Consider the following 14,296-nt stretch of genomic DNA (forward strand, 5'->3'; position numbering starts at 1 on the left):
ACTAATTTGGTGTGCCTTTGTGAAGAGAACAAAAGCCAGCTAGATAGGCTCTGATATTTACACGTGGATGACCAAAGTGTCTGTGTTATCATCATCATTTTGTTGCCTTTTCTGTTTTTAATTTCCCTGAGAGTTCTGAAACGTTGCATAAGAAACTGGGAAGAAGTCATTCAGATCCAGAAGCCACTGACAGGTACAGTCAGTGTGTATGCAAGTTATTTCAAACTTCAGGAGAGTCGGAATGCAAGGGTCTGACAATTAATGAAATGGGTATAGGACATTGGGCAGGTGTCATTATGGCTGGTGGTCACAGCGGAGGGTCCAGCTCCTCCCAGGCAAAGGCTGCCATAAATGCTCGTGCAATACAGAGTCCTTAGGAAGGTTTAGCCTGCACCCCAAGATATCTCAGGAGAACATGGTGTGTGCCTGAGACCCCTGTGGCTGGATCGTGTGGAGAAAGGGAGGGAGAGGAGAGGTCACCCGGGGTGCTCTGGGACCCATGGAGGGAAGAACTCTTTTAACAAATGTGAATTTATCCATTCTTCTTCTTTTTTTTTTCAACGTTTATTTATTTTTGGGACAGAGAGAGACAGAACATGAAAGGGGGAGGGGCAGAGAGAGAGGGAGACACAGAATCGGAAACAGGCTCCAGGCTCTGAGCCATCAGCCCAGAGCCTGACGCGGGGCTTGAACTCACGGACCGCGAGATTGTGACCTGGCTGAAGTCGGACGCTTAACCGACTGCGCCACCCAGGTGCCCCTATCCATTCTTCTTAAGCTGGTAGATACAGGAGCTGAGACCCAAAGCCGCTACTCCTCAGCTCCTTCCCTCGCCTTCCTGTCCCCAGGCCTAGAGGTCTATCAGTGACAGCCAAGGCCAGTCCAGGGGTCCTGGGTCACAGAAGCATGGACTGCATGGTGGTCTTGGGAAAGGAGGGGATGAGGTCACTGGAGAGGGAGCTGCAGGTCAGGAATATGACCTCAGGGAAAACGATCTGGAAAGACAGAGAAAATCTGAGGGAACCATTGATGAGAGAATCTTCCTCCTTCCTGCCTTCCTTCCTTCTCCTGTGAGAACTTGGCATGGATATCCTCTTGAGTATTTCCTTATTTTTAATGAGAATTTCATTCTCCACAGGGATCACTGCTGGGATCCCTGCGACTCCCTCCATTTGTCTCAGACTTTTAATCCCAGCTGTGCCTCTGGTCAATGCCACTCATTAGAGATTTAGCTCCACAGCAAATCCTAGGACAGAACTTGGGACAAGCAGACCTGGAAGATGTCACTGGGGATCAGCTGGAGAAAGATGACAACAGAGGAAACAGGGAAGGGGGAATGACACATGTCCCCCGGTGGGACACAGGGAGGTGACAGAGTGGACCCTCAGCTATGGGAGATGGAGGGATGTTCCAGAGGGTCTTGTGGAAGGAGGGTGATGCCCAGAGAGACAGAGATGCCCTGACTGACACAGGTGAGGTCAGGTGGGAGAGCAGGTGGAGGGCAGGTGAGGGGTCTGCTGTCCCCGCGTCACATGGCAACCATGATTTAGACAGGTGTGGAAACATCACAGACAACCAGGGCTGAAGGATGCCTTTCCTCCCCCATAGGAAGGATGGGGGTGTTGCTGTAACTCCTTGACTGAGGGCTTAGTCTGCACCATTCATTCGTTCATTCATTCATTCAATTCATTCATTCATTCTTTCATTCAACCCACATTAAAGTAATTTGCGCAAGTGTAAGATCAGTGCTCATCACAGTGTGAAATAAAATATGATTTTCTATTCATTTCAGAATTGTGGTACACTGTCTGTTTCATATGATGTGCATGGTTGCTGTTTGCCTTTCTCCTCTGTATTTGACAGCCCAACTTATATTACCCAAAGGTTCCTACCTAATCGATTTGTGTCTATTTATCAAAGGAATCCTTGATACACTGGGAAAAAAAGGATACAATTTTATATGCACCAAATGTAAAATATAAGGAGTATCTAGAACTTAAGACAAAAGGAAGAATCAAAAAGAGCAATTGACACATCTGAAAAATACAATGTCAGCTTCCATAAGTCACCATGAAATATAGAAATAATTGACGAATATCATATTGCTTAGAAATAGCGACTGAAATCGTGGCAGTTTGAAAACTAATGAATTTATTCTTTATTTATCATAATAAACTGGGGAGTCACACTAATCAGCCGGAATCCCTGACCTTGAAGGGAGCCCTGAGCCAACCCAAGAAACTCTCAGATATTCTTAAGGCACCCCAAGTCAGAAAATCCTTCCCTGCTGGGAAGGCCTGTGTTTCAGGAAGGATTGGAAAACTGGATGTGGGAGAAGAACCCAGGGCCCTGGAGTCCCTCACGAAGTTGGAAGGGACAGAAAGATCCAGCTAACCCCTAGTGGCTTTTAACATGAGTCAGAGTTACAAATAAATGCAACAACACATCAGTAATTAAGGGTTTTTAAGGGAACAAAGGGAATACAAAGGTTAACAATCTCCACCAGGCCAGGAAAGTGCTTCACCACATCAGAGACCACAAGGCAGAGGGCAAACTCCCAGCGCTGTGTCAGAGGAAGCAAGGCCCTGCATTCCTTCCCCCAGGTCAGGAGCCCAAACCTCCTCCAGTTTATACTGGCTCTGGGAGCAGACCCCTGGCCCCTTCCCCTCGCGGGACGGTTGCTTCTCCTTCGTTATAATGTCAGTCTCCACACGAGGAGGAGCGCAAGCTGCACGGACATAACCTAGGATGCAGGTACGGTCCTGTTTTCTAAGTGTGCCCGTGCGACACGATGGCCACCTTTCGCAGGGTGGCAAAGTCCCCTTTCTGAATATCGATCCGGATGACTGAATAAAAGGAACCCGCTCACTCCTGCTCTGAGACTCAAGGCTTTGCAAGTTATTCCTCGTGATCTCATTATTTTGCTGCAAATCCAGTTTCCTCTGTGAGACCACACACCTGGCAGAGTCTCTAAATTTCACTGTGGGTGGAAAGCACTCAGCTTAGCTCCGAGACAGCAGCTTCATTTTCCTCTCCCTGTCTCTCTAAGTTCTATTACTTAAATATATAAATTATAATATGTGATATATAAATTGCAACATGGAACATACGTATAATGTGTATATGTAATCTATAGTGTTTTATATCATACAAGATACCTATATTTAATAGTTATATAATACAGTTACAGATGTAATAATTCAATATAACATATTACACATATTTAAAATGTGTTTATATATTGCTTATATATTATACATGCATTTGTAATATGTAATATTTATTTATAATAAATATCATATATATATATGTATATATATATGTGTATATATATATATATATATATATATATATATTTCTTTTTACCCCATCAAGGACCCAGATGCCCTGGATGACAAAGTAGCACAGTCTGACAGAGACCCTTGAAGGAAAGCTAGAAGTTATAAGGTGACAGAAAGAATGGGGGTGATGACTGCCATGCAGAGATGACGGGAACAAAGGAGTGCAAATGCCCCCCCCCACCCCCACCTTCCACCACCCCAGCATCTTTTCTCTTCAGCCCTAAAGGGATCTCCTTGTCTGTGAGGCAGGAGGTGAGGAGAGGACTCAGGACAGGACAGAGAAGTCCCATCCTCCCCTCCCCAAGGGTCTTTTACCCTAGACGCAGGTAGCATGGCAGGTGATTTGTTCATTGTGCGAACTTCTCCAGGTGTGGGATTGACTGTCCCTACCTGAACACCACCTGGGCATTGACTCCATGGGGTTGGAGGATGAAACATGGAGCGAGGGAGTGAGTCAGAGCTGAGGGCTCATGTGGCTCCAGGGGCACAGGGGCTGCAGAGTCACACTGCCGGGGGACACTGACTGATGAGTGTGCGAGAATTATTAGAGTAGTTCCCTAATCGGTCAGCTCTAGAAGCTTGTCCTCATAGGACCGGTCCCACAGTGCCACCTGCTGGGCTTAGACACCAAATCGTCCAGTCGTTCTGAAACTTCATAGCACTCTTGGAATGATGTCCAGACTTTTGCAATTGGATCTAGAATGCCTTCATTCCCAAATGCAGTAGGATGAAGAGATGCCCTCTGTCTATTTTAGGAATGGTTGCAATTTTTCTGGGTCACCGACGACCTCCGTGTGGTTAAATACATGGTGTATTGATTGCACAGTGCTAACGCTACCAGGTATTACCTGACATTGGAGTTTGCCCTTCCAGGTGCCTGGGGTCAAAACCAGTCTAGTGTCATCTTACACTTAATGAAAGCCTTAAAGTTCTCAGAGTACCAAGATGGTTCAAACTCATAATAGTTCTCTTGGACTTGTCCTCTAGTGTAACCTTTGTTGCAGTGGGGGGTTTAGATTCTCCTGATAGATCCCTTCAGCCCACACTGCAAGGACTTTTGATGCCTGTCTTTGCCATGAGGACAGGATGCTGTCAGGGAAATGTGTCTTTTGCTCCTTATTTTTCAGCATTCACGTTTTCCCTTGAAATTTAGCCTGGCTGGGGCGCCTGGGTGGCGCAGTCGGTTAAGCGTCCGGCTTCAGCCAGGTCACGATCTTGCGGTCCGTGAGTTCGAGCCCCGCGTCAGGCTCTGGGCTGATGGCTCAGAGCCTGGAGGCTGTTTCCAATTCTGTGTCTCCCTCTCTCTCTGCCCCTCCCCCATTCATGCTCTGTCTCTCTCTGTCCCAAAAATAAATAAACGTTAAAAAAAAAAAAAAAGAAATTTAGCCTGGCAAGTGCTTATATATTTGACACTCTGATATACTTCATATATCAGTTTTGTAATTAAAAATTTTTTTTAATATTTATTTATTTTTGAGAGAGAGAGAGAAAGAAAGAGTGGGGGAGAGGCAGAGAGAGAGGGAGACTCAGAATCCAAAGCAGCTTCAGGCTCTGGGCTGTCAACACAGAGCCCAATGTGGGGCTTGAACTCACAGACTGCTAGATCATCATGACCTAAGTTGCAGTCAGACGCTTAACCGACTGAGTCACCCAGGCACCCCCATTTTGTAATTTTCATCACTATGAGGATAGGTATAAACAGAACATTACTATAAATGGAGGCCTCCTCCCTTCTGAGGGGTTTTTCTATCTCTCCTGGACCGCAAACACTCATGACCTATTACTCTATGTGTAATTCATGGGGGTTGGGTGTCTAAGATATGGGTCCGCAGAATAGATGTATACCCAACATCTTCCCAACAAAGGAACCAGAAGGAGTGAGCAGTAGATATTGAGGGATTAAACTGGGGGCAGCAAGCTCATGGCATGATGGCACTGAATATCGAGATGGATCTGGACCTTGTTGGTTACACCTTCACCATATTAAGTCACCAATCCACGGTCACAGTGTTCTCTCACGTATTTAATATTTTTAATATTTTCAGCAATCTTTTGCAGGTTTCAGTTTGCAAGTCTCTTGCTACTTGTTTATTTTGCCTCCTAAAATGATTATTATTCTTTTTGATGCTATCCTACATGGAATTGGTTTTAAATGTCCTTTGGGGCTTCTTGTAGGCATAGAGAAAACCACCCGAGTGTTGTAGGGAATTACTATGTGAACTCCTGTAGGAGTTCTTAGACAGACCCAGGTTTGTCAGGGGTGATGATAGAGTCTGCTCCCCATTTTGGAGCAGTAGGAACAATAATGAAGCAGGAGGGAGTATGAGAGGGGAGTTCTGCGTGCCTGACCATGAAATGAGCGATCTCACAGGGCAAACTCTGAGCATAGGACGGCTTTAAGAACTAAGTGGATCCTGTGCTGCCTCTGTTTCTTATAGGGAAACAGAAAAGCACAAAGATTTTTTTTTTCATTTGGGAAATAATAACTCATTTATATATTTCAGAACTTGTATACTTATTTGTGAAACATATATTTCATAAGCACCAGCTAATCTCTGACTGGTACAATGAGGGAGTAACACAAAGGGTCAGGAAGGAGCCGTCTCTGTGTTCCTGCCCCAGTGGTTCCGTCAGGACCGAGAGGAGAGCTCTGCTTCCAGAACTCTGATTCTTCAGGGTTTGGCCCCTGGGAGAGGACACCAGATCTCCCAGCACCCAGCACCTCTCTGCTGGCTGACCAGTTCTCACTCCTTCCTCCAGCCTCCAGCATCTCTCCACACCTCCTCTCTGAGCCCTTATTCCTCTTCTCTTAGGTCAACATCATCTAAAAGAAGCCCTCTAGCTTTGACACCCACCTTGGACTGTTGGATTATTTGAAGGTGGAGACAAAAAACATATTCCACTCCAATTATTCATCTTTTCTTTTATATTTACACAGGGATTGTGCAGTTAATAACCTATAAGTTTCTGATTATAAATTATTCCCTGGTAATTATACTTTTATTTTATCGATTCATTGCTACATTACTGAGGCATTTTTAAATACCCTTTAACAAGTTATAGAAATCATTAAGTATTCGTCCTCTATAGTAAAAGACCAGTAACCATAAAGTGCATGTTTTCAAATACAAGATAGTATTTGACATGTGTGTTAATGTCAAGTGTATATAGGTATCAATAGCATATGACACATACACGGACAAACATTCAAGGATGTTCACCAGAGGGTCATTTATGTTTAGGGCTCATGGGGACCATCTATATGAATCCGTAGGGAAGGAGGTTGCCAAAAACCATCAGTCCTTCCTAGGATGTGTGGGCCTGTCCCACCTCTGGGAATGACAGGTGATGAGAGTGAGGGGAAATGAGTCAATCATGAGATGGGAAGGAGCTCAAAGATTTGGTGGATGCCCTGGAGAGGAGAGAAGGTGAAGCAAGGAAGTGAAGGGGGGGGATTAGGAGAATATCTAAAGCAGAGAGAAAGGACCCCCCCTGCCTGGTTCATTGCAGTTTCCCCACACAGAGCCCCTGCCCCTCCACAGAGGAGTGTCTGAGGAACCTGCAGAATGTGGCGGAATGAATGTCTGAGAGCATAAGGAAGATGGACAGGCACAGAGAACCTGTAGGAAGATTGATCCAGTCACAGCTCAGGCCACTCTCAGGTCAGAGACGCCCCTGTGAGCTGAACAAGCTGTCATCGGTCACTCACCTGTGTCTCCCATTTTGGGAGATTTCCACCTCCTGATTCCTCTCGGGACAACCTACAGCCTCTCTTCCCATCGGAAGAGTCCCGCCCTCACCTGCCCTCCCTGACATTTGGTCACCTGGGCAGGGACCGTAATTGGGCTGACTTTGCAGCTCCTGCTGCTCTGGATTCCAGAGTAGGAGCAGATGGCAGTTCTGGAATCCTGCATGGGGTGGGGCTGGGGGGGTGGGGAAACCACGTTCTGCAAGTGAGGGCAGGAACTTCTCTCTGAGCTGCACTTGGGTAGCAAGTAGTGTTCTCATATGCATTGTATTTTGCAAATTAACATGGAGCCATACAGGAAATATGACAGTACAGCCTCCTGAGGGCCACCATGGGGACTGAGGACAGGATTTCTCTCCTTCTTTCCCTTCGTTCTTGGGAATGGAGTCATTCATGCAGATATGGGGCATGTCTGGCCCCTGCATCACTCTGGGCTGATGATGGTTCTAGTCAAGGGAAAGGAAGAGATGATCTGGGTTTCCTATGGGCTGAAGGAAGATCAGCACCCGGTTTTTCCATGGGATTAGAGGGGTCACAGTGCAGGAGAATCATACTTGGGGAAGGGGTCGTTGCTCCCAGGCCTATTGAAGCAGGCTCGGGCTCTTCCCATGTGTAAGAGAGGTGGGCATCAGTCTCTGCTCTCTTGTCAGGTCACAGCGCCCCCTGGTGTCCACAAAATCATAACGTGTATTTGAATCTAATTAGTACTTCAAAATCAAGTTTTTAAATGCAGAACAACCCACTTACTAGCTTTTGCATGGAAGTGAATAATACACAAGTATGCAAATGGGAAATGGCATGTGCACAAAAATAAAAAGTGGAAAAATCATACTGTCAACCTCTTTTAATAATAAATTAAAAACATAATTTAAGAAGTAAAAAAATGAATATTCCATTAAAAAAATGAATAAACAGACCATTAAAACAGTTCCATTAAAAAATGAATAAAGAGACCAATTTCCTTAGAAAAAAAGACAATATTATTAGGAAATATTCCATAAAAAGGCATAAGATGTGGTTAACTGCACAAAATACACTAACAACTTTCAGAGCTCATAGTTTCATAGTTTCATTTGTTTGCACTTCTCTCTCTCTCTCTCTCTCTCTATATATATATATATATATATATGTACATATATATATATTCTTATAGAAAGAAATACATACACTTGATATATAAAATACTGAAAAAGGGGGGTGCCTGGGTGGCTCACTTTGTTGAGTGTCTGACTTTGGCTGAGGTCATGATCTCAAGGCTTGGCTCTTGAGTTTGAGCCCCACATCCCGCTCTGACCTGACAGGTCAGAGCCTGGAGCCTGCTTCAGACTCTGTCTCCCTCTATTTGCCCCTCTCGTGCTCACGCTCTGTCTCTCCCTCTGTCATAAAGTAAAATTAAATTTTGTTTTAAAAGTACAGAAAAAGGAAAATTGTAGAATATTATGAAATATTGATGCAAATGTTCTAAATAAGATATCAATAGTGAGAATCCATTATCAGACTAAAATAGTCATATAAAGTGACTATATGTGATTTATTGCAAATATAGAGTGGGATTCCGTATTAATAAATCTTCTAAGATAAGGCATCATATTAGTAAATAAACAGATGAAAATCCCATGGTCTCAGTAGACCTTGAAAGATTCTTTGAAAAATTGAAAGCAAAGTCCTAATAAAAACCACATAAAATGGAAACAGATAGAAACATTTATATTGTGATAGCACATTCCCTCCTAGACATATAGAACTCACTCCCACAACCAGGGAATTAAATAATGGGGTGGTGGAGGGGAGGACATTTCTGCAAGGTGAACAGGCTAATGTGACCTAAACACCATTATAACTCAACATCCTTCTGCAAGTAAGTATTAACAAAGTGAATAACAAATAGCAAGTGAATAACAAAAATCACTGGCTAGATCTCAGCACTGATGGGAATGGACAGGGACTCATTTCAAAAGACCCATGTGTACGAATCAGCCATAGATACTCTGGATTTTGTGACCCTGTTTCTGCTCTAATGTGACATGGTCACTGTCCTCAGGGTGACCTGTTTCTGGCGCCCAGGAATTTGCGCTCAGTTTGAGAAAATCAGAAAATATCTTGCTCCCCAGGACAGGCTTCAAAGAGAAATTTAAGAGAATGTGGAAAGATTTGTAGACAAATTCTTTGAGGCGGGTGACAGACCTCAGTTGATATCAAACAAAGAAACAGCTGATGGGGCCAAAATGTCAGGGCTACACAGCAAGTCCCATTTCTGTGGGGACAGCAGGTTTTTGTCTCACTTCCCCATGAGCCTGGAACATTGTGTAATCACTGACAGTTAAGTGAATGGTCTGGCAGTAATAATCTGCCTCGTCCTCAGCCTGGAGCCCAGTGATGGTCAAGGAGCCTGTGGTGCCAGACTTGGAGCCAGAAAATCTGTCAGTGACACTTGACGGTCGTCTGTTATTACCATAGATGAGGAGTTTAGAGGCCTTTCCTGGAAGCTGTTGGCACTAGTTCACATTAATTCTACCAATGTTGGTGATGCTTCCATCACAGGAGATGGTGACCGTCTGGCCCAGGCCCCCAGACACTGAGGGCGGCTGAGTCAGCTCAGACTGGGCCCAGGAACCTGGAAGGGGAGAGACAAAGAGAGCATGATGCTGGGATCTAGACACCAGAGGAGAATCCAAGGCCCACGTGTCCTCCCTGGACCACTTCCTCTGTTCCCTCATCTACTCACCTGTGCAGTAGATGAGGAGGGTGAGGAGAAGAGGGAACCAGGCCATGGTGGAGGTCATTACCAACCCTGCCTTCTGTGGATCCACAGCTGAGCAGATCTCCTCTAATCCCTTCCTTCCCCTTTTCATCCTCTGAGAGAGGGAGGGCCCATCCATGCAAATCAGACCAGCAGCTCTCTGACACTTCACTGACCCTGGGTCAAGTCCCTCTGCCTGAGGATGTCAGGTGGGTTGGACAGGGAGGTGGTCTCTGGGGCCATGCCAGGAGAGGGGAGGTCACAGTTTGGAGTCCTGAGCAGAGGGCACAGGCATTGTCCAGGTGCAGGTCCCAGCTCTAGTCATGGTCGACCCTCAGAAGCAGGTGACGACCACCCCCTGGTGTCCAGGCCCAGACACAGCATATGTGACATGGTGAGCAGATCTCATCAGAGTTCCTGCCTTCCCACTGTTCTGTCCACCATCCCCTTCCTTCGGGACAGGACAGGTGTCCCCTGTGTGGCCTCCGATCCCCTGAAGACACACTGTGCTCTCCTCTGGCTCTGCATAGTGAGTCTGTCCACAGCGCCTTTGGCTATTATTGATGGGGCAGCACTGACATGGTGACTCTTGTACAACACACAGATGAGGATCAGGGTCACAGAGCGATGGGTCCACATTGACACATGGCCAGTTCTGTGCAGGAGGCCGATTCCTTCCCCCTTCCCTGCTTCCTCTCTGGTCTGAGAGTTTTCCTTTCCCAGAACCTCCCTCAGCACTGAGGACACAGGGAGACCTTTTGTCCAGGTTGTGGGTAGAAGCCCACATCCCTCGTGTGCATCCCTACAGGGTTCCACACTGAAAATCTTTGTCAGCTGTCACTCTGGCCACCTCACATCGCATACTGGGGACAATGGAGGTTGGCTTCACCACTGGGGAGACCCCTGCAAGGAAGCACCTGTGAGCACCCAGAGGCTAAGCCACTGTGACAACCAGAGGCAGGTGGCTCCCAGTTGGGATCACAGCACACAAGGCTCAGAGACAGGCCACAGCGCCCCCTGCTGCCCGAGACCCAGGCATGCCCATATGTTTGGTCTTGCCCACAGAATACTTAAAAACATCAATAGACTTTATGATTTATTGTCACAGAAGAATTTAGTAGAATTTCCAGAGTTCACAAATACACCAACCCCCTCCACCACCTTGTCTTTCCCATCATCCAACTCTAGCCTGAGTATGGTCACTTGTTATACACCATGAACCAACACTGACAAGTCATTGTCACCCAAAGTCTATATTTACAACAGCAAAGCTGACTCTTGACGTTGCTCATTCAATAGGGCAAGAGCTATACACTGATATATGTCCATTTTAGAATCATAAAGAGCACTTTCACTGCCACAAAAACCTCTCTGCTCCAGCTGTGCATCCCTCCCTATGCTCAACCCCTTGCAACCACTGATTCTTTTATTGTCTAAATAGATTTGCCTTTTTGGAGAATGTTACATGCTTGGAGTCACACAGCGTGCAGCCATTACACGTTGGCTGCTTTCATTTAGCAACGTGCAACAAAATGTTTTCTGTGTCTTTTTATGTCTTGGTGCCTCATATCTTTGTAGCTCTGATCAATATTCTATCGTTGGGGTTTACTCACCTGTCACCTCCTGAAAGGCATTGCGATTGGCTGCTGCCAGGTGTGGACAGTTATGGATAGAGCCACTGTCAACATACTTGTGCAGGGTTTTTTTGTACACATTGTTTTTAACTCCTTTAGGTATGTGCAAAGATGCATGATCCCTGGATTTTAAACCAAGACAATGATCTGGGGTTTTGTTTGTTCGGTTTTTGTTTTTTGGGTTTAAAAATTTTTTTTTCATTACATCCAAGTTAGTTAGCAATAATCATGATTTCGGGAGTAGGATCCAGTGGTTCATCCCTATATAGAACAGGCCGTGCTCATCCCAACAAATGTCTTCTTAATGCCCCTTGTCCATTTAGCCTATCCCACCTCCCACAACACCTCCAGCAACCCTCAGGTTGTTCTCTATCATTAAGAGCCTCTTATTTTTTGTCTCCCTCCCTGTTTTTATATTATTTTAGCTTCCCTTCCCTTGTATTCATCTGTTTTGTATCTTATATTCCCCATATGAGTGAAATCATATTATATTGGTGATTCTCTGGCTAATTTTGCTTAGCATACTACCCTCTACTTCCATCCACGTTTGTTGCAAATGACAAGAATTCAGAGAATGTTCAGTTTTAAAAGAAATTGCCAAAATCTTTTCCAAAGTAGCTGTACCATCCTGAATTCCCCTCACCAATGAAATAGAGTTCTGTTGCTCCACATCCTGGACAGACATTGGTGTCATCTGTGGTTTTGATTTTGGCCATTCTAATGGGTATGTAATACTATGTCATTGCTGTGTTTTTGTGCAATTTCTTACTGACATATGTTGAACAGCTTTTCTCAAGATTATTTATATCACACGAATATCACCTTTGTTGAGATAATCTGCATTTTAAAATTGAGATTCTTTCTTTACTATTGAGAAGTCTTATCTTTTAAATTAAAAACAAACAAATAGTTCTCTCCTTAAATCACCTTCCATTTGCAGTAGAAAGGATATGTATAAAGAAGTCTAGGGGCGCCTGGGTGGCGCAGTCGGTTAAGTGTCCGACTTCAGCCAGGTCACGATCTCGCGGTCCGTGAGTTCGAGCCCCGCGTCAGGCTCTGGACTGATGGCTCGGAGCCTGGAGCCTGTTTCCGATTCTGTGTCTCCCTCTCTCTTTGCCCCTCCCCCGTTCATGGTCTGTCTCTTTCTGTCCCAAAAATAAATAAATGTTGAAAAAAAAAACTTTAAAAAAAAAAGTCTATGCCCTACATTTCCTCGTTATTGCAATCGTTTGTTAGATGCAAATATATGTCACATGTATTTTGTGAATTCCCTGAAATAAGAAGAGATGTATCCAAAGGGAGTCTTTACTCCCCATCACGGATGGTGAACATCTTCACGGATGATGAACATCTACCGAAGGACTCTCAAAACACCCTGAACAGAGTTTCAGAGTAGATGGAGGAGCCATTCTCCAGCCTACATTCTTATAAGTATCAGACTCTCCTCGTCCCCATCACTTTCTGAGCAGCAGTCACTGAAATGGAGATGTTGTCCACAGAGAATATGGGGGGCCCTTACAGGGTCACCAGCTGCCTAAGAGGAAAAATGAATAAAGGTGAAGAGGGAGAACTTTTGTTGTAATACAGGGGCAACAAGTTCATCCCCTTTTATGGTGAGCCTGGGACCAGGAAGGCCTTTTACATTCTGAGAGGGGGTCAGAGGGAAAAATGATGGAACCATGAATCAGTCCGCCATTGCATGCAGGCTTCCTTTGCAAAAGTTAGTGACCTTGACTAATCCCATTCAACAGGTTTCCTTCTAGTTCTGTCGATTTTTTTCTTCACTCTGCAGAAGCTTTTTATTTTGATGTAGTCTCAATACTGTATTTTTTCTTTGATTTCCCTTGCCTGAGGGGATATCCCCAGAATAATGTTGCTACGGCCAAACAAGAGAGATAACTGACTGTTCTCTCTAGAATTATTATGGTTTCAGGCCTCCCATTTAGGTCTTTAATCCACTTTGTGTTCATTTTTGTGTATGGTGAAAGAAAGTGGTCTGGTTTCATTCTTTTACATGTAGCTGTCCAGTTTTCCCAGCACCATTTGTTGACAAGACTGTCTTTTTCCCATTGCTTATTCTTGCCTAATTTGTCATTGATTGGTCATATTATCTTGGGCTTATTTCTGGGTTTTCTATTCTGTTTCATTTATTTTTTTTTGTCTTGTTTTGTGCCAGTACCATACGGTTTCAATTACTACAGTGTTCTAATATAAATGGAAATCTGGAATGGTGATACCTCCAGTTTCGGTTTTCTTTTTCAAGACTGTTTCACTATTTGGGAACTTTTGTGGTTCCATACAAATTTTAGGACTGTTTGTTCTAGTTCTGTGAAAAAGGCTTTTGGCATTTTGATAGGAATTGCCTTCAATCTATAGATCGATTTGGGTAATATAAACATTTTAACAATATTTGTTCTACCAATCCATGAGCAGGGATGTTTGTTCATTTCTTGTGTCATCTTCAATTTCTTTCATCAATGCTTTATAGTATTCATAGTAACAGTCTTTCACCCCTTCGGTTAAGTTTCTTCTTGGGTATCTTATTATTCCTGGTTCAATTTTCAATGTGATTGATTTCTTGATTTCTCTTTCTGTGGCTTCATTATCACTGTATAGAAATTCAACAGAGTTCTGTACATTGATTTTACATCCTGTGACTTTACGGAATTTATTTCTTGGTTCTGACAAGTTTTTGGTGGAATCTTTAGAATTTTATATATACAGGCAGGTTCTTCAGAGAAGCTGGCTGCATAGGAAGATGCTCGGCTCACCGCGTCCTGCTGATCACTTACATTGCACCCACATCTGCTAAATAACCCATAAAACCACCAGA

At 44.4% G+C, this 14,296-nt stretch overlaps 1 long non-coding RNA gene across 1 annotated transcript; it reads right to left on the bottom strand.

The window, feature by feature from the left end:
• Positions 1-8,775: 8,775 nt before the first annotated feature.
• On the bottom strand, positions 8,776-11,805 carry LOC125148969 (uncharacterized). Its single transcript, XR_007145745.1, has 2 exons — positions 9,815-11,805; positions 8,776-9,703 (listed from the first exon to the last, which is right to left on the bottom strand). It is a non-coding gene; the product is annotated as an uncharacterized LOC125148969 (long non-coding RNA).
• Positions 11,806-14,296: the final 2,491 nt, after the last annotated feature.

Source organism: Prionailurus viverrinus, chromosome D3 (assembly GCF_022837055.1).
Source record: "Prionailurus viverrinus isolate Anna chromosome D3, UM_Priviv_1.0, whole genome shotgun sequence".
Taxonomy (NCBI): domain Eukaryota; kingdom Metazoa; phylum Chordata; class Mammalia; order Carnivora; family Felidae; genus Prionailurus; species Prionailurus viverrinus.